This window comes from Trichosurus vulpecula, chromosome 1, assembly GCF_011100635.1.
Source record: "Trichosurus vulpecula isolate mTriVul1 chromosome 1, mTriVul1.pri, whole genome shotgun sequence".
In the NCBI taxonomy this organism is placed as follows: Eukaryota; Metazoa; Chordata; class Mammalia; order Diprotodontia; family Phalangeridae; genus Trichosurus; species Trichosurus vulpecula.
In genome coordinates, this window is record NC_050573.1 from 526,632,070 (window position 1) to 526,653,555 (window position 21,486).

The 21,486-nt window shown below is 35.4% G+C and overlaps 1 pseudogene; it reads left to right on the plus strand.

Moving 5' to 3' along the window:
• LOC118833857 overlaps positions 1–20,431 on the plus strand; it is a 60,805-nt pseudogene extending 40,374 nt beyond the window's left edge.
• Positions 20,432–21,486: the final 1,055 nt, after the last annotated feature.

Here is a 21,486-nt window from a genome sequence, read left to right on the forward strand (position 1 = left end):
GAGAACACATTCAAATAATCCTCTTAAACAGTAATGAGTTATCAAGCTAGAGTGGTGGCAGTAGGAAGGAGGAGATAAATTCTTAAAAGTGTGCATTTAGATTTCATTGATCACATAGCATACCAAACCCAAGCCTTTAAAACACCCTTTTAGCACCATAATATTCTCTAAGTTATATAGAAGTGTTAGAATAGGATGATATGATCAACGTTGTTCTTGTAAACAGATAACTGTCTTTGTTATTTGTTTGGATGGATGCTGGGAAATCCTCTATGCCCTGGACTCCCCCTCCCCCTGCCAATATCTCTTCTAAATTCCACCAATACAGGTGCATCCCTTTGAGTCTTTTCTGTTGCGAAGTCCCTTGGAGGTATAAAATATTAAACTGTTATGAAATAAGACAATGGTATCTCAACATTGATGGTGAGCTGAAAGTGAGAACTTCTAGAGTCTATATAGAAGTTAGTCATTTTTGAAAGGATAAGCAGAGATGACAAGAAATGGAAGCTGGGGAGCAATAAAGACACAGAAGGGCTCTTTTCAGGTTTCAAGTGCTTCGCAAAAAAAATTAACTGAGGTAGATTTTGTCTACTATTCCACTCTAGATTTCTTGGTTGGTGTGGTTTATTGTGAGAGACAACCCAGAAGAACAGAAGAAAAATATTCATCTTAGAACAACTTCCTTCCACTGGGGTTCAAGAGTTTTTTCACAGGCACGAAATAACTCATTTTGTGAAAACGTTTATAGAGATGCAAATCTCATGTTGACAGAGCTCAAAATTTTTGAGTCACTTCATTAGCATGTTGATACAATAATGAATCAATAATGAAAATGCATTTGTAGTTTTCCTCCAGAAGGTATTACCATAACATATGGTGACCAGATGCACAATGGAATTAGTATAGACTCATTCTAAGACCAAGTGAGTAAAGATAGATGTGATATGTCACCTTAGTATTTAGAACTCAGTACTTAGAACTGTTGGTTCTCTTCCCAGGAAGCAGTCACATATGATGCCCTGGCACAGATGGAATATCTGGATATGGTGATAAATGAAAATCTCAGGCTGTTTCCCATAGCTAGCAGGGTTGAAAGGTTTGCTAACAAAACTGTTGAGATCAATGGACTGAGGATTCCTAAAGGCACAGTGGTGATCACCCCATCCTTTGTCCTTCATCATGACCCCAAATACTGGCCAGAGCCAGAGGAGTTCCGCCCTGAAAGGTAAATACTTTTTTTTTTTTAAATAAGGGAAAAAAGTTACTTCATGTGGTCAGTTGAAGCAGTTTGGAGAGAACATTGAGTGGGAGACAGGACGAGAGTTTGAATCCTGCTTTTGTGTCTTGCTTAGATGATGAGTCTGGGTCTGTAACTTAGATTATGCAACAACCCTGGATAATGCCTATAGTAGCTATTTTTGTAGCTTGGATATAGCCACTTTAGGCATTCTTATCTCTATTTTAGAGATCAAGGAATTCAAGCTTATATACAGTAAGTGACATGGCATTCTCCCTTCAGCTAGAAGTGTTAGAAGTAGGTTTTGAATACTGATCTTTGTTAGAGTTTCCAAGTAGAAAAATGAGTTTACAATGTATGCCAACTGAGATCCCTTCTATCTTTAAATTCTCTAAACTATGACTCTTTTAATTAGTTATTTCATAGGTTGTCTATTCCAGGGTCAATTCAAACATGTGTAATTAATTTCATGAATCATTTATTTATAGATTTCTTTAAGCCCATAGAATTGACTAAATTTTTTAGGGCTTATTAGGCAAAGGCCATGGTGCTACATTCATAGTCAGAAAGACTGGAATTCAAAGTCCACTTCTGACATAACTTAGCTATATCGCTAAGGGCACTAATTATTACATTCTACTTAGTGATTATTCCAAACATTTGCTTCCCTCCTCAAACCTCCCATTGCTCCCCTTCTTTCTACTCTCTCAGCTGAGAATCTTCACTCATATTTTACCAGAAAGAAATGATTCTATTCCCAGTGAACTACTTCTTTTCTCCTCTTCCTCAAACCCCATCACTCAGATGCTGAACTTCTGCTGCTTGCCCCTCCATTATGCCTGTACCACATGATGAAGTAACTTTATTCTTCTACTTGTTCAAGTTATTCTGTCTCTTCTCATAGATTGCCCCATCTATCACCCCCCTCATATACTTGTTTTCAATCTCTCCCTGTCTACTGACTCATTTCCTACTGCCTACGAAAAAGCCCATGTGTCTTCTATCCTGAGTAAACCCCAACTTGATCCCTCCCTCCCTGCTGTTGTCCTATATCTCCTCTATCCTCTGTAGCTAACCTGCTCAAAAAGTTTATAATGCAATAAAAGGTACAAAGGTTACCCACAAGAGGTGCCTCCATTTTTCTTCTTTTGCCTTCTTCATCTTTGGATTTTGAAGATTAATTTAAAATCATGTGTTGTGGTTTTCTTGTTGTTCAGTTGTGTCTGACTCTTCATCACCCCATTTGGGGTTTTCTTGGCTCAGATACTGGACTGGTTTGCCATTCATTTCCTCAGCTCACTTTTACAGATGAGGAAACAGATGCATACATGGTTAAATGACTTGCCAGGGGTCATACAGCTAGTAAGTTTCTGAGGTCAGATTTTAATTAGGTCTTTTTACTCCAGGCTATTTCTCGATCTGCTCTGCCCAGCAGCCCAAAAAATGAAATGCTGTTGCAATAAGAGATCAACAGTCTCTTTCCTTACATTTCTTAGTATTTAAAAGTTTAGTATTTCTAAAATCTAAATAATATTGATATTATGATAGTTTGTTGAAATTTCAGCCTTTCAAGCCTAGTTTGGGACTTTTAAAAGTAACAAATATAGCTTCATTGTAGGAAGGAATTGTTCTGAAGACAGCCACTGGTGCTTCAGATGTTCTTACTATATTCTTGAAGCAGGTCCCTTGATGTTTACTTTTTTCTCTCCTTTTTATTTTTATGATGATTTTTAAAATTTTGATTTTGAAAATTTCTCCCTCCTTCTGGTCCCTCACTGAGAAGTCAATCAATATGAATCATTTTACCTGTGAAGTCATGAAAAAAACATATTTCCATTTTAGCATGTGCCAAAAAGCAAGAAAAATAACATGAAAACAATGTGATTCAATGGGCACTGAGAATTCATGATTTCTCCTGGTGCAGGTCGGTGGCATTTTTCACCATGGTAATGTTGGATAATGGTAATCTTGGATCATTGTATCAAGCAGAGTAGCTAAGTCTTTCATAGTTTATCATAATTACAGTTTTCTTGTTACTGTGCAAATTGTTCTTCATTTTGCATCAGTTCATATTAGTCTTCCTATTTCTTTCTGAAATCATCCCTTTTATAATTTCTTAAACCACAATACTATTTCATCACAAACATACCACAATTTGTCCAGTTGTTCCCTTTTTGATAAGGATCTTTTCCATTTGAAATTTTCTTGCTACCCTCCTCTCTGTATTTTAGAACATATAGACTTTTTCCTATTCTACGATCTTTTGGGGATACAGATAAATAGTGATATGGCTGAGTCAAAGGGTTTATAGATTTATCTCCCTTTGGGCATAGTTTAAAGTTGTTCTCCAGAATGGTTGGAGCAGTTCACAACCCCACTATCAGTGTTCTAATGTACCTTTTATTTTTTCCACAATGCCTCCAATATTTGTCACTTTTCCCCTCAAATTAGCCAATCTGCTGGGATTGATGTGGTATCCCAGAGATGTTGTAGTTTAAATTTCTCTAATCAATAGTGATCTAGAGTATGATTTCATGTGACTATTGATAGTTTTGATTTCTGACAATTTCCTTTTCATTTCCTGTGACCTTTTGTCAATATGGTATTGGTCTTCGGTCTTATTTTTACAAATTTGGCTCAGTTCCTTATATATTTGAGAAATGAGACCTCTATCAGAATAACTTGCTATAAATTCCCCCCAAGTCTCATTTTCTGCTTTCCTTCAAATTTTGGCTGAATTGGTTTGGTTTATGCAAAACTTTTAAATTTCCTGTGATCCAAATCATCCATTTTACTTCCTGGGACCCTCTCTGTCTCTTGTTTGGTCATAAAACCTTCCCTTAGACATGTCTGAAAAATGATTCTTTTTCTCTCTAATTTGCTTGCCTTATTTGCTTATGATATCACCTTTTGTACCTAAACTATGCACCCATCTTTTCTTTATCTGGCTAAATAGTGTGAGATGTTTCTGTATGCCTAGTTTCTGCCAGATTGCTTCACAATTTTCATGGAAGTTTGTTGTTGTTGTTGTTGTTGTTTTAATGTTGAGTTCTTGCCCTCAAACCTTGCCTCTTTGGGTTTATCAAACACTGGATTACTATGGTCATTGACTTGTGTATATTGTGTAGCTAATCTACTTTATTGCTCAAGCACTCTATTTATTATACAATACCAGAATGTTTTGATGATTTGTGTTTTGCATAATAGTTTCTTCACTTTTTTTTCCAATTATTCTGTTGATATTCTTGAACTTTTGTTCTTCCATATGAATTTGGTTCTTTGTTCGCTTAGTGCTAAAACATTACTTTAGCAATGTGATTGATATGTCCCTTGAATAATACAATTAATTTTGGTAGAATTATCATTATTACTATGTAGTTTTAGCTTATTTGTGAGCAATTAATATTTCTCCAGTTGTTTACAGCTACCTTTATTTGTGTGAAAAGACTTTTGCAATTATGTTTTTATAGTTCCCGTGTGTTTATTGATAAGTATATTCCTAACTACTTCATATTTTCTACAGTTATTTTAAATGCAAGTTCTGTTTCTATTTCTACCTGAATGCTGATGTGGATTTCTTTTATATCCTGCCAGTTTCCTGAAGTTGTTAATTATTCTGAAGAGATTTTGTTAGTTGATTCTCATGGGTTGTCCAAGCATAAAACCTAATCATCTTCATAGAGGGTTTGTTTTTCTCCCCTCATTCTCTATGCCTATTTCTTCAATAACTTCTTTCTTGTCTATTGCTATAACTAACATTTAGTACAATACTGAGTAATAATGGTGATAAAGGACATCCTGATATGGTCAATTATAGTTTCTCTGTTATTTATCCAGTTTGACATTCCTGTTATAAATCCTACCTGGTCATAATAATCTTTGTGATGAATTACTGCAGTCTTCTTTCTAGTATTTAAAAATTTTGCATCAATATTCATTGCAGAAATTTGTCAATAGTTTTCTTTCTCTTTTTTTGCTCTCCCTGGTTTAGATATCAACACCATAATTGTGTCACAGAAAGAATTTGGTACCACTCATTTTTTAGCCATTTTTTTCAAGTTATTTATATAGTATTGGAATTAATTGTTCGTTAAATGTTTGCTAGAATTCACTTGTAAGTGCATATAGTCATGTGTATGTTATCTAAGGAAGGTCATGTATGGCTTGTTAGATTTCTTTTTATTAGTAATGGTCATTGTAACCAGGATGGCCTGTGTTTTCTTTGAGTGACTCAATTTATCTCAGTGAGCTTTACTAGGTGCTAAGCCCAAACCCCATTAGGTGTTAATGTAATCCATGTGGATGTGAACCTCCCAGGGTCCTAAGGGGAGGGGCCAACTCAAGAACCAATCACCAGAGTCTGAGCTCTGGTGATTCAGATGATGTTTGATGTCTGAAGCCCTATAAGAAGGGAGGACAGAGCCATTTGTGTGGGGCTCTGGAGATGGTGTTGATGAGGAGACTCCGGGCAGCTGTAGCTAAGGAGCCCTCCAGCTTGTAAACCCGAATGCTGAAACTTTGTTGAACTCTGGTAACTATGTGTTGGGATTTGAATCAGACAAAGTCTGTCGATGTTTGAAATTTGTTCGCGATTTTGTTTTGAATTTCAGGGTGCTGTTTTTTTCCCCTGAACTAACTGAATGATATTTGAATGCTGAATTAAAAGTAAGCTTGTCAACCCCTTCACCTTGCTTTCCTTAATTAAGCAGATCAGAAGAACCTGTGCTGTTGGCAGCTTTCTGTGTGCTGGCTGTGGGTGAATCTTATACCCCCACAGAAGCTGCTAGCCAAATTGTTGAAACAGTCATTTAAGTATTTTTTTTTTCTTTTCTGTTAATCTGTGCAATTTTATTTGTAAATGTTCCTCCAGTTCATGTGGAATGTCAGTTTTACTGGCATGTAATTGGAAAAAAAAACTGCTCTTAATATTTGCTTTAATTTCCTTTACATCCATAGTGTATTCATCATTTCTATTTTTAATATTGGTAATTTGGCTTTCTTCTTTCATCTGAAAAAAAAAATTAAGCAATGATGTATCTGTTTTATTGCTTTTTTCCCATAAACCTTGTTGCCATTTATTTTTTTAATTTAAAGTTTTTTTTAATTTATAATTTTAAAAATCTCTTGTTTTTCATTTTTAGTATTTTATTTTTCTGTTTGGATAAAGATTTTTAATTTGTTCATTTTAAAGGGGTTTTTTAAACTTTCGTTCCCAATTCATTGATCTGCAGTTTCCCTCTTTTATTGATCTAATGCTTTAGAGATATAAAATTTCTTCTACATATTGCTTTGGCCCCATTCCATCAATTTTGAATGTTGTCTCATTTTTGTCATTATCTCTAATGGAAATTTTGATTATTTTCATGATTTGTTTTTTGACTCATTTTTATGATAATTAAGGGGGATTGTTTTGTTTTCTCTTTTAGAGTGCTAAGGAGATTAAGCACTTTTAATGAGTCTTGCCTTTCAAATATAATGGCAAGCAAAGTAGGCTTTTTGTTGTCTTTTGCTTCTTTGATTGAATCAAGAGTCTTTGACCTGATTAAGAATCAAGAAAGCCTAGTTCACATGGTTTTGAATGGCATGGTTGTGATGCCCTCTGACCCTGAGAAGGGTATATAACATCTTAAGTTGGTGTTTTGTTTTGGATCTTTCACTCACTGGAAGAGTGTCTTGTGATTTGCCCAGACAAGTCTCTGGGTAGCCTTTGTTAAGAGCCCTGCCCCCCCCAGCTTTGAAAACTCAGATATTGGTGCCTCTCTCTGGTAACTATGTAATTCCCTGGTCAGGTAGCTAGAGGACTGTCTGTTGATTTCTGTGTGTGTTTGCTCTGTCTATATAATTTCTGCTTGCAATTTCTGTTTGTATTCTATCTGAAGTTCAGGGTGCTGGCTTTTCCCCCTGAACTAAGTGAATGGTATATGCAGGTTTAATTAAAGTAAGATTGTAAACCCCTTAAAGTTGCTTTCCTTAGAAAAGCAAATCAAAGCCCCTGTGCTAGCAACCTCCCATGTGTTGGTCTTATTTGTCTTACACAGCTACAGTAGTGGCAAGTAGCATTGTTGTTACACTCATGTATTCATGAGGATTAGATTACTTAGTTTTCACTTAATCTTTAATCAGTGCTTCAAATGCTCTTCATTGAATTTACTGTTTTTTATTATGGTCCAAAAAGAGTGCATTCAATATATTTCTTCTTCTGAATTTGTTTTTGAGGTTATTATGCCCTAACACATGGTCAGTTTTTGTGAAATAGCCATGTAGAATGGATGAAAAAAGTATTTTCCTTTCTGTTCTTATTCAAGTTTCTCCAAAGGTCTGTCATAATTAACTTTTGAAAAATTCTATTCATCTCTTTAAGTCATTTATTATAAGTTAAACTCTTTACCTTATTGAGTTTATGAACTAGATTAATCTAGTTCTGGGTGGTAAATTGGGTAAATTGGACAACCCCAATAATTTAATTTCACTATGTGCTCCTCATTTAACTTTTCCTTATACATTTGAATATGTTTCCATTTAATATATCTATATTTAGCAATAATATTACTTCATAATCTATGCTAACTTTTAATAAAATGTAGTTTCCCTGATAATCTCTTTTAATCAGGTCTTTGAAAAGTTTTCCTTTGTCTGATATCCTGTTTGCAACCCTCCCTATTTTACTTAACTTGAAGTGCAATAGATTTAGTTACAACCTCTTATTTTAAGTGCACATGTGTGTCTTTATGTTTCAAACATTTTTATTATGAACAACATATTGTTAGATTCTGATTTCTAATCTATCCTCTAAACCACTTTCATTTATTTTGTAAGTTTAACTCACTCACATTCACAGTTATGATCACTACCTGTGTATTTTTCTTATTCCCTTTTTTTGTTGTTCTTTTTGCTGTACTTGTTCTCCTTTTTGTCCTTCTCCTTCTCCTTTTTCTCTTTTTCTTCTATTTTACTTTTTCACTTTTCTTCCTGTTCCTCCTCCTCTCTGTCTTTTAATCTCTTTTTTTCCTTGACCATCCTCAAACGTCTTCTTTGCTGCTGCTACTCCCTCTCTTAACCTACCTTTCCTCTTATCACTGTTGCTGCCTTCTCTTAGCCATTTCTCCTCCTACTTCCTCGTTGGTCAAGGATTTCTATATCCAGCTGAGTATGTACATGTACTTTTTCTATGTTTAACTAGTACAAATGAGTGAGATTCAAGTATTGCCTTTTCCCCATCTTGTTTTTTCTTCAATTGGAAAAAAAATCCTCTTCCTCATGCACCTACTTCAGGTGAGATAATTTTCTCCATTTTTTTCTCCCTTTCCTCTTCCCCCAGTGTATCCCTCTTTCTGAGTCTTTTATTTTTGTTCTGAGATCATTTCATAATTGGCTCATACACATGTCCTCCATCTAGTAAGACTGTTTCTAACCACCAAAAATGACAATAAAATTCTTGCAGGTACAAGTATTGTCTTCCCATTTGTGAATATAAAAGTATTAACCTTTTTAATTTTCTCATGATTTGTCAGTCATGTTTACCCCTCTATATTTCTCTCAGGTGTGGTGTTTTTAAGGGCCCATTTTCTATCTAGTGTTTTCATCAATGATGCCTGGAATTCCTTTCATTTTTGGCCTGTAAGAATATACTCAGTTTTGCTGGGTTAGTAATTCTTGGTAGTATTGCAAGCTACTTTGCCTTCTGGAATATCATATTCCAAGCCCTCCATTCCCTTATCTTGCTATTTGCTATGCCTTGCATGGTCCTGACCATGACTCCATTAATATTTGAGTTGTTTCTTTTTGGATGCTTGCCTTGTTTTCTCCTTGATCTTGGAGCTCCAGAATTTGGGTATCTTATGTATGCAAGTTTTCATTTTGGAATCTTTTCTAAAGGTAATGAATGGATTCTTTCAATTTCTCCCTTCTTTTCTGGTTGTGGGACATCTGGGGAGTTTTCCTATATTATTGTTTAAAATGCTATATCTGGGCTCTTTTTTGATTATGGGTTTCAGGTAATCCAAGAATCCTCGAATCATTTCTCATCAATCTATTTAAGAGGTCATGTGATCTTCTGATGGGATATTTTATATTTTCTTTCACTTTTTCATTCATTTGACTTCATTTCATTTTTTGATGGTGTTTCATTTATTCAGTGGCTTCCATTTGACCAGTTCTAATTTTCTTTTATTTTAACATGTCATTATATTTTATTGAGGAAATTATAAGGAATAGAATATAGCAACACTTTCTGTTCTGAGGAGTAGTATTAAATTTGTCACATTAAAATCTATATTTTTTTTTCCTTAACTTTCTTTTCAAGTCATTCAGAGCAATATTCTAACCCTGGTGTATTTTGAGTTATGACAAATTTGGTTATTTCATTAGTTTGCTATACGTTGGGGGAAATTTTGCAAATTATGCGAATGCTTTATAAACCTGAAAGACCGTCTCTCCTCAAACACACAAATATCAATTGTTATTATTATTGCCCATTTAAATATTATTAATTTTGCACTTATCACCACCCCTATTGTACCATATCATTCCCTTCTTTTTTAAAAATTTATTTTTAGTTTTTAACATACATTTCCACAAGATTTTGAGTTAAAAACTTTCTCCCCACCTCTACCCTCTCCCCACCCCTAGATGGCATATATTCTGATTGCCCATTTCCCCAGTGTGCCCTCCCTTCTATCCCCTCAACTCCCCCCCTCCTCTTTCCCATTACTTTTTTGTAGGGCAAGATATATTCCTATAACCCATTGCCTGTGTATCTTATTTCCCAGCTGCATGTAAAAACATTTTTTAACATTTGTTTTTAGAACTTTGAGTTCCAAATTCTCTCCTTTCCTCCCTCCCCACCCACCCTCCCTGAGAAAGCAAGCAACTCAATAAAGTTTATACATGATATTATTATGTAAAATACTTCCGTAATAGTCATGTTGTGAAAGATTAACTATATTTCCCTCCATCCTATACTGTCCCCCTTTATTCAATTTTCTCTTTTGACCCTGTCCCTTTTCAAAAGTGTTTGCTTTTGACTACTTCTTCCCCCAATCTGCCCTACCTTCTATCATACCCCCTCTTATCCCCTTCACCCCTACTTTCCTATAGAGTAAGATAGTCAATTGAATGTGAATGTTATTCTTTCCTTAAACCAAATACAATGAGGACAAGGTTCACTCATTCCCTTTCACCTACTCCCTCTTCCATTCCATTATAACAGCTTTTTCATGCCACTTTATATATTCCCTTCAACTACTGTTATGGTAGTTAAGGTGGAACTTTTTTTTTTTTTTTTACTGTTTTAGCTTTTGGAATGCTGAGGTAATCAAGTACCTTTCATGAGCCTTGCCTTCTTGCAAGCAAAATGAACTTTTTATTGTCTTTCCTTTGGAGTGCTTCTTAGCAGTAAGGAATCTTTGATTGGATTGGGAGTCTATGACGACCTGCTTACATCAAGGGAAGGCCTATTTCACAAGAGTTTGAGTCACACATTTGTGATGCTCTTTGACTCTGAAAAAGTGCTTAGGTCAGATAGGTTTAGGTCAGATGGGGTGGAATCACATGGTTGTGACTCCCTTTGACCCTGAGACTTGTATATAAAAGGTGGTCATTTTGCCTTTGGGAGCTCACCCATTGGAAGAGTGTTGATGTGGAGACCCTCGATAGCCATTAAGAAACACCCCCCAGCTGGGGGGATAGTGCTGGGCACATAAAACTAAACCATACCTGAGAACAGGACAAGGAGCAGGCCCAGAGCTGAAGTGTCCTCTATGGCAGCCAACCCCATCACAGGATGGGAGCCTACCAGAACTATGGGAGATATCAGCACAGACCCTCTGGCCATGGCAACAGCTACTCCTGAAGCTTTCAGCCCAGAGTCTAAAGGTTGGAAACTCGAATTATTGAACTTCTGGGAGCCATGATGACCAGGTAAAATGGTTCTCATCCCTCCCTTCCCCACCCAGAGAATACTGCCCTGGGAGAAGCCCAGGAAAAGAGGAGCCAGAAGGAGGGGTTCAGTAGCCTTTTAGCTCAAGAGGCAGGGTAGACAGGCCCCTCCTGTGGTGGTGGAAGGAAACTAGTGAGGAAAGAAGTGTCCCAGCAGGCCACACCTCAGCAGACCAGCGAGAATTCCTGAGCCCCAGGGGGGTGGAGCCAGCAAGCATCCACACAAAGTCACAAAATGTGCCTTCACAGCCAGGATTAATGGAAAACACAAGAACAGACAACTTCTGAAACAACTCATGCTGTAGTGGTGCCCTAGGGGAAGAGGAAACTTCCAGCAGCCAGACTACCCCTCCTCCACACCTCACACCAGGGTAACACAGAGGAACTCAGAATGTCATTTCCTGGCATCTACCTTGGCACACCAGCCAGCTCCAACTCAGGACCAGGTTGGTGACAGCATTGTATAGCTACTACCTGACAAAACCAGAGGCCACAGAACACAAATCCAGTAAGAAGTCCCCTAGTACCCAGCACAAGAAACTTGGGACAGAGTCCCCTGGGGCCCAGAAGGACTTTAAAAGCCAGGAAAAAGACAATCACCATAAAGCAGCAATTCAGAAAACCAAGTAGTATTGATTCTTATTGTGGAGACAGGGAAGATCAAAATACCAATTCAGAAGAGGACCACATTGACACTATACCCACATCTGAAACATCAAAAGAGATTGTGAACTGGTCTCAAGCCTGAAAACATTCCTGGAAGAGCTCAAGGAGGATTTTAAAAATCAAATTGGAGAGGTAAAATAAAAAATGGAAAAAAATCACTGTTGAAAACAAATCTTTAAAAATTAAAATTGGTGAAATGACTGAGGAGATTAAGAATCTAATTAGAGAGAATGACTCCTTGAAAAGTAAAATTAACTAAATGGAAAAGGAGGTACAGAAGCTAAATGAAGAAAATAATTCATTAAATATTAGAATTGGGCAAGTAAAATCTAATGATTCTGTGAAGCATCAAGAATCAGTGAAGCAAAATATAAAGAATGAAAAAAAATAGAAGAAAATGTGAAATATCTGAATGGAAAAGCAACTGACCTGGAAAATAGATCCAAGAGACAATGTAAGAATTATTGGTCTACCAGAAAGCCATGATGAAAAAAAAAATCCTGGACAGTATCTTCCAAGAAATCACCAAGGAAACTACCCTGAGGTCCTAGAACCAGTAGGCAAAATAGTCATCGAAAGAATCCACCACATACCCCCTGAAAGAGATCACAAATTGAAAACACCAAGGAATATTGTAGCCAAATCCCAGGATTATCACATCTAGGAGAAAATACTGCAAGCAACCAGAAAGAAATAATTCAAATATTGTGGGACTACCACCAGGATCATGCAGGATCTTGCAGCTTCCAAATTAAAAGACAGGAGGAATTGGAAATGATATTCTGAAAGGCAAAGGAGCTTGGACTACGACCAAGCATCAACTCCCCAGCAAAACTGAGAATAATTTTTCAGGCAAGGAGATACTCAATGAAATAAGAGAATTCCAGACCTTCCTGATGAAAAGGTGAGAGCTCAATGGGAAATTTGATCTTCAAATACAAAACTCAAGAGAGACAAAAAAAAAAAGGTAAATGGGGGGGGGGGAAGAAAAACCTTGTTGTTCAGTAAGGGCCAATTGTTTGCATCCTTTTATAGGATTATACTGTTTTACATGTCATATATATACATATATATATATATATATATACACACACACACACACACATACACACACATACATATATATGTATATATACATATATATATATATATATCTCAATCTTAAGAATAGCACAGTTATTATAACAATTAGAAGGGATATACATAGACAGAGGGTGTCAGTATGAAGTAATTGATGTGATAAAAAACATAATTAAGGGATGAAGGGATTATTCAGGGTGAAGAAGTGATGAAGAGGTAGGAAAAAGTGGCCCAAAAACATATTATAGTGGAGGGAAAGAAGGGAGGCAGAAGGGCAGTGTTTGAGCTTTACTCTCATCGGATTTGGTTCAAGAAGGGAATAACATACTCTGAGAAGTATGGAAATTAAACTTTTCCTACAAACAGTAGGAGGCAAGAGGGGAAAGAAAAGGGGGAGTGGTTAGATGGGAGGAAAGAAGTAGCAAGGGGAAAAGGTAAAATAAGGGAGGGGTGTCAATAGGGAAGGAAAATTGAGGAAAGCAGTGGTCAAAAGAAAAACTCCTTTGAGGAGGGGAAGGGAGAAGGGAGAAATAAAAGCATAAACACTGTGTGAAATAGGATGGAAAAAAAGACAGAGATAGTAATCATGACTGTGAGAATGAATGAGGTGAACTCTCCTATAAAATGGAGATGAATAACAGAATGGATTAAAAAGGATAATCCTGCAATATGGTGTTTACATGAAAGACATTTGAAACAAGGGGATACACACAGGGTAAAAGTAAAGGGCTTGAGTAGAATGTATCATGCTTCAGCTAAAGTGGAAAAAAAGCAGGTGTAGCAATGCTAATCTCAAACAAAGCAAAAGCAAAGATAGATCTAATTAAAAGAGATTAGGAAGTATCTGTATCTTGCTAAAAGGCACCATAGACAATGAAACAATATCAGTACTTAACATGTATGCAACAAGTGGTATAGCATACACATTCTTAGATGAGAAGTTAAGGGAGTTACAGGAAGAAGTAGACAGCAAAAATATACCAGTGGTGGATATCAACCTCCCCCATGTGGGAACTTCATAAATCTAACCTCAAAATAAATAAGAAAGAAGATAAGGGGGTGAATAGAATTTTAGAAAAGGCATATATGATAGACCTGAGGAGAAAACAGAATTGGGATAAAAAGGAATAAACCTTTTTCTCAGCCGTACATGGCACATACATAAAAATTGGCTGTATAACAGGGCATAAACCCTCAAAATCCACTGCAGAAAGGCAGAAATAGTCAGTGCATCCTTCTCAGATCATGATGCAATGAAAATTATTCTCAATAAAAGACCATAAAGATAAATGAAAATTTAATTGGAAACTAAATTGTCTAATCCTAGAGAATGACTGGGTCAAAGTACAAATGATAGAAACAATTAATAACTTCATTCAAGAGAATGATAATAATGAGACAACATACCAAAACTTATGGGATGCAGCAAAAGCACTTCTTAGGGGAAGTTTTATATCTCTAAATGCTTGCATGAATAAAACAGAGAAAAAGGAGATCAGTGAATTGGGCATGCAACTGAAAAAGCTAGAAAAAGAACAAATTTAAAATTTCCAATTAAATACTAAATTAGAAATACTGAAAATCAAAGGAGAGATTAATAAAATTGAAACCAAGAAAACTATTGAATTAATAAATAAAACAAAGAGCTGATTTTATGAAAAAAACCAAGAAAATTGATAAACTTTTGGTCAATTTGATTTAAAAAAAAGAAAGAAGAAAATCAAATTACCACTATCAAAAATGAAAAGGGTTAATTCACCTCTAATGAAGAGGAAAACAAAACAATAATTAGAAATTATTTCTGCCCAATTGTATGCCCATAAATTTGACAGCCTTTGGGATATGGATGAATATCTACAAAAATGTAAATTGCCTAGGTTAACGGAAGAGGAAGCAAAATTTCTAAATAACCCCATCTCAGAAAAAGAAATTGAGCAAGCCGTCAATGAACTGTCTAGGAAAAAGTCTTCAGGGTCAGATGGTTTTACATGTGAATTCTATCAAACATTTAAATAACAATTAATTCCCATACTTTATAGATTATTTGGGAAAATAGGTAAAGAAGGAGTCCTGCAAAATTCTTTTTTGTATGACACAAATGTGGTACTAATACCTAAACCTGGAATAGTCAAAACAGAGCAAAAAAGTTATAGACCAATTGCCCTAATGAATATTGATGAAAAATGTGAAATACAATATTAGCAAAAAGATTGCAGAAAGTTATCACGAGAATAATACACTATTACTAGGTAGGATTTATTCCCTAAATGCAAGGCAGGTTCAATATTAGGGAAACTATCAACATAATTGATTATATCAACAACAAAACTAGGGAAAAACATGATTATTGTGATAGATGCAAAAAAGGCTTTTGACAAAATACAACACCTTTTCCTATTAGAAACACTGGAAAACATAGGAATAAACGGAGTCTTCCTTAAAATTATAAACAGTATCTATCCAAAACCATCAGCAAGCATCATATATAATGGGGCTAAGCTAGATGCATTCCCAATAAAATCTGGGGTGAAACAAGGATGTCCATTATCACCCCTATTTTTCAGTTTGGCACTAGAAATGTTAGCGGTAGCAATAAGAGAAGAAAAAGAAATTGAGGGAATTAGAATAGACAAGAAAGAAGCTAAATTATCACTCTTTGAAGATCATATGAAGATTTACTTAGAAAATCCTGGAGAATCAAGTAAAAAAAGAACTACTTGATATATTAAAAAAAACTGTAGCAAAGTTGCAGGATATATAATAAACCCACATAAATCCTCAGCATTCCTATATATTACTGACAAAGCCCAACAGCAAGAGACAGAAAAAGAAATTTCATTTAAAGTTATTGTAGACATGATCAAATAATTGGGGGTCTACCTGCCAAGACAAACCTAGGGCCTATATGAACACAATTACACAACACTTTTCACACAAATAAATCGGGCCTAAATAAATGGAATAACATCAGTTGCTCATGGTTAGGCCAAGCCAATACAATAAAAATGGCAATTTTACCTAAATTAATTTACTTATTCAGTGTCATGCCAATCAAACTACCAACAAATTATTTTGCAGACCTGGATAAAATAATAACAATATTCATCTAAAAGTATAAAAGTCCAGGATATCAATGGAATTAATGAAAAGAAATGCTAGGGAAGATGGATAGCCCTACAAGATATTAAAACCTGTTATAAAGCAGCAGTCAATAAAATTACTTGGTACTAACTAAGAAATGGAGTGGTGGATCAGTGGAATAGGGTAGGTATACAAGACCTAGTAGGCAATGATTACAGGAATCTACTCTTTGATAAACCCAAAGAATCAAGCTACTGGGTTAAGAATTCACAATTTTACAAAGAGTGCTGAGAAAACTGGTATGGCAGAATATGGGCAAAGACCAATATCTTACACCATATACCAAAATAAAGTCAAGGTGGACTCATGATATAATAATAAAAGCTGATACTATAAGCAATTTAGGAGAACAAGTAATAGTTTACATGTCATATTTGTGGGAAAGGGAAGAATTCATGACTCAACAAGAGATAGAGTTACAAAATGCAAAATGGACAATTTTGATTATGTTAAATTGAAAAGTTTCTGTACAAACAAAGCCATTGCAATCAAAGTTAGGAGGGAAGCAGAAAGTTTGGAAAGAATCTTTACAACCAATGTCTCTGATAAAGGCCTCGTCTCTAAAATATACAAGGAGTTGAGTCAAATTTATAAGAATACAAGTCATTCCCCAATTGATAACTGGTTGAAGGATATGAACAGCCAGCTTTCAGAGGAAGAAACTAAAGGTATCTATACTCATATGAAAAAAGGCTCTAAATCACTATTCATTAGAGAAATGCAAATCAAAACCACTCTTAGGTACCATATCTCTCCTGTCAGATTGCCTCGCATGACAAAACAGGAAAATGTTAAATGCAGGAGAGGATGTAGGAAAATTGGAAAATTGTTACATTTTTGGTGGAGTTGTGAATTGATCCAGGCATGCTGGAGAATGATTTGGTGACTTTACACAACCATACCTCACTCCAATTCAATGCAAGTCATATTATCATCTCCCTGATGTCATAGTCCTCTTTGAGAAGGAAGGACAAAACCACAACCTTGTCACATACACTTCGATCCAGTTTCACTGGCCTCTTGGCTGTTCTACAAACAAGACACTCCATCTCAGCTCCAAGCATTTTCTCTGGCTGTTCTCCTTGCCTATAATTCACACCCTGCTCTACTCTGACTTCTGATCTCCCAGGACTCCTTTACATCCTAAAAAAAATTCCACCTTTTACAGAAAGCTTTACTTGACCTCTCTTATTTCTTATTTCTAGTGCCTCCCCTCTATTAATTCTTATTCATCCTTTATATAGCTTGCATTATATAGATTTCTTTTCATATTGACTCTCCCATTAAATTGTTAACTCGTTGAAGGCAAGGAATATCTTTTGCCTCTTTATGTATCCATGGCAATTAGCACATTGCATGACACATAGCCCACACCAAATGAATGTTTATTAATTGATTGATTGATGCCTCTATTATGGAGTCAGATTCATTGTTCTTCTGAAAAGTCTTGGATGTTCTATCTTTCACTGCTCATTTCTTTTCTCCTGCCATTTTGAAAAACCAGGTTCAGCAAGGAAAACAAAGAGACCATGAACCCCTATGTGTACCTGCCCTTTGGTGCTGGTCCCCAACACTGCATTGGGAAGAGATTTGGACTTATGAGTGTGAAAGTTGCAATTTGCCAACTCTTACAGGAATTTTCCTTCAGAACTTGTAAAGAGACACAGGTGGGGAGTCACATCATTTGTTTCAATACCTAGGAAGGCATTTTATTGAGATGATTTTATTTTCAAGGTAGAGAAATGTCCTATGCCATATGGACAAATTTAATTCAACACAATTTTTCTATTGTTAGCAGGTTATTAATGAGTTAAAACTTACCATTATTAAGATGGAAATATATAAAAGGCCAAGAGAGAAACACTTATTGTGTTGTTGGATACATAAATAATTTGATTTAGCTGTAATAAGAATAATATTAATACCAAATTCTTGGTTGCAATCAATATAATTTTGAAGACCAATGTATAGCAGCCCCTTTTTAATTCCTTTGTTTTATGAGAAAAAAATATCCAATGTTAAAGACGATGGGAGCGAATAAAATCTCTTAATTTCAGCAAGATTCTTAATTCTGTTTTACAAGAGATTAGTATTAATAAACCCTGAGTATACAGTTAACACATATTTTATATTTTGTAACAATCTGTGGGGTTAAGCCTACATAGGGTCTCTATACATTGATCATATCAATCTAACTCTCCTTTGCATGATATTCTACCTCGTTTGTCTTCATTTGCTTAATCTTCTTTTCCTTAAGATATTGTTAACATTTGTAACTAATTCTCTTTCTCTCTGTTGTTGAGTACTGGTTGCTTTTTGAAGTCTAATAGTTTTTCTTAATTGTTGCAGGTTCCTGTGAAACTGAGCAAAAATCCAATCCTTTCACCATCTGTACCTATTGTCCTGAAGGCTGTACCAAGGCCCAAGAAGGCAAACAAACAATAGAAATTCTCTTCCTTCTACACAGCCCTGTCTACAAGCATGCTCCTGAGTTCTCTTCTATAACACAAAGACATTCAATCCTTGTATCTCAAAATAACTTAATTTACCTTGTGAACCAAAGAAAAAGAAAGGAGGTTTTTTTGTTTGTTTGTTTTTCTTTTATAACCACAGAAGAGGAATACTTAGATTTTTCAGATGGTCCATGTTTGAAGCTATTGTATAATGTTCAGTGGTGTCAAGAGTCACATACACTGATCATCAGATCATATTCCAAAAAAAACGGCCCAGAAACAATTTATTATCACTTGATATTACTGGATGAAAAGAGAGAAAACCATGAATTGAGTGTCTATTCATTATTTTTATGAATAATAATAGTCTTTGACAATTACAACAAGAGTGAACACAGTAATATTGTGGGGATCATATTTCTTATTATTAATATTCTGCATTTGACTGAAGCATACTATATTTTACTTTTTTTTCATTTTTTTTCTTTGGGTCTGTATCTTCTTTCATAACACGAGTACTATGGGAATATATTTTTCATGATTGAACATGTATAAGCTATATCAGATTGCTTCCTGTCTTTGGGAGAGGGGAGGTAAGGAAAGTCAAAGAAATATGGAACTTAAAATTAAAGAAAATTAATGTTGAAGTTGTCTTTACATGTAAGTGTGAATAAATAAATATAATTTCTTCAATATATTCCTTGTAGGACTACTGTGCTGCTACAAACCAGAAAAGACATTTCTGCACACCTCTGCTTGATATCTAGTATCCCTTAGTGTCATATCATTATCATTTAGTTGGATGGGCAGAGTATTGCTTTTGATTATCTTAATTATTTTTTGGCCAGTTAGATGATCAGTGTGTTCATACAGAAGTTCAGTTTAACCATTTTTAGCTAGCATGGTAAGTGGACAAGTAGTTCAATTAGTTCTTTTTTTCTTTTCCTTTCCTTCCACAAAGATTTGACTGTAAACACTGACAAAAACCTTGGGCTTACTTGGATCAAGTTCAGTCTTAGGGAGTTCTTACAAGTCACCCTCTTTAGGTTGTGTTCCCATTGAGGATTTCATCCAAGAACATCAGCATTTTCTATGCAAATGGTAAAAAGGATCTCTTGTTATTCTTATTCTTATGCAAATGGTACAAAGGATCTCCAGTTTCAACCTGATTATTATGCTAACAATTTACAAAATACAGAGTAGCCTTTCTTTCCGGGGGACAAAACCTATAAAAGAAAGCATTTATACCTAAGCTTCTAAACAGTCAAAACAACACTCCTTGCAGTTCTGGTTCACTTCTATTTTACACAAGGATACCATGTGGTTGAGGCACAATCAAAAACAGAAAAACATTTGGGGCTATTATAAAGCCAACCCCTATGAAAGCTTGTTTCTCTTTATATGTTCAATGGCATTCTGTTATTGTAAATCTCTCTCCATTCCCCACCCCACAAATAAAATTTAAGTCCTTAGCTTATTTAATATGGAATGTTGAGTGTTTGAAAGAAAAATCAGTGATGGACTATAAAAGAGCACTGGTGGAAAGACTAGATGTCTTCCAGGTGGAACATTGTAAGATGCTTGATTCTTTTTTTTTTTTTTTACCATCTCAAATCACTAATCAATTTTGATTTTGTAATGGCTCTTGTATTTGTTTAATCATTGCCATTCTATTTGCTCACACAAGTGTAGCCCTACATTATCTCATTGCTGCATCCCTGAAATACTGGAGTAGTTTTGTAACCTCTCTGGAGTAGTTTGTGTCCCTCTCTTGAATCTCTCTCTGCATGAGTCTACCTTCTGGATCCATACCAGATTATTCTTCCTAAAATATTACTTGTAAAATGCCATTCCTCCATTGAAATTTTTCATTTTTTTTCATTATGTGAAGGGTTAAATAAAAACTCTTTGTATCTCATGTACACATCTATCACTAAAAATAACCACAACCAAATTTTTCCAAAGTGAATTTTACTTTGGTATAAAGGTGAAATCACATTAGCTGCTAGGTTGCATAGTGGATAGGATACTTGGCTTGGAATCGGGAAGACTCATCTTCATGAGTTCAAATCTAGCCTGAGACACTTACCAGCTATGTGACCCTGGGAAAATCAATTAATGCTGTTTACCTCAGTTCCTAATCTGTCAAATGGGCTGATAAGAAAATGGCAAACCCTTCCAGTTCCCTCACCCCCCAAAAAAACCCAAGTCATGAGGATTTGGGCACAACTTAAGAGCCCAACGAAAACAAAAAAGGTAAAATCAATATTGTTGTAAAATATGTGCATCCATATGATTTGTGTGGAAAATATTATACAATTTTATATCATTTTTAATTTCAACTAGACCCAGAGCCTGAATTAATGAGTAACTGGATGAAGATCCAGGACCTGGGCTTCTTTGTTCTCTCTAAAAGTTTGCTCAGGAAATACCCTTACCACTGTCAACAAGGCCAGATACCTGTTAGCCATTAAGGGATGAGACCCTAAACCCAAGAGAGACTACCTCGCTTAATATTAACTGACCTTTGTCAACATTCTTTGCATTAAGGAAAATCCTCTTCTTGTATCATGGTTAAACATACATGGGGGCCATAAACGTGAGGTAATACAGGCTTGCTAGCTCTGCTAAAATAACGTATATAAGTTTTCTCAATCCTTTGTTCAGACAGCCAGAGCCTATGCGCTGACTCCTTGTACATACAAGTAAGCTAGCTTAGCTATGCTTTAAGGGAAAATAATAAACAACATGGATTTTTCTATCACCTAGCTCTGTTGTCTCCTTCAACCAAATTTTCAGTTTAACATTTGTAATCATTGATAAGCCATTTTACCATTCATGCCTCAATTTTATTTTCTGTAAAATGTTGAGAACAGTTATTTTATTCTATCTTTTAAGATTATTATAAGGAAAGCACCTTTTAAGCTTTAAAGTGCTAAATAAACATGAGCTTTGATGATAATTGTTGCAGTT